Here is a 200-nt window from a genome sequence, read left to right as displayed (position 1 = left end):
TTGTGTAATAACTACTTCCACGTCCTCTCAGTACGTTTCAGGCAGGGCTCTTTCCCAGGGCTCTTCTTACCATACCAGTTATGCTCCTGTGGTTTGGGTCAGTCACTGGTCTGTCTGGCATCTCAGAACTTGCTGTTCAAACCTGGTTATAAACAGCTTCTCCAAACTGAAGCTCTGTCATTGATGACTTCTCCCCCCCG

General features: G+C 48.5%; 1 protein-coding gene across 1 annotated transcript in view; it reads right to left on the bottom strand.

Moving 5' to 3' along the window:
• Window positions 1-200, bottom strand: part of SASH1 (SAM and SH3 domain containing 1) — a 65,217-nt gene that overhangs the window by 33,321 nt on the left and 31,696 nt on the right.

Source organism: Pygoscelis adeliae, unplaced genomic scaffold, assembly GCF_000699105.1.
Source record: "Pygoscelis adeliae isolate BGI_AS28 unplaced genomic scaffold, ASM69910v1 Scaffold105, whole genome shotgun sequence".
Taxonomy (NCBI): Eukaryota; Metazoa; Chordata; class Aves; order Sphenisciformes; family Spheniscidae; genus Pygoscelis; species Pygoscelis adeliae.
The sequence above is the reverse complement of the archived record's forward strand: the minus strand, read 5'-3'. Positions and strand labels throughout refer to the sequence as shown.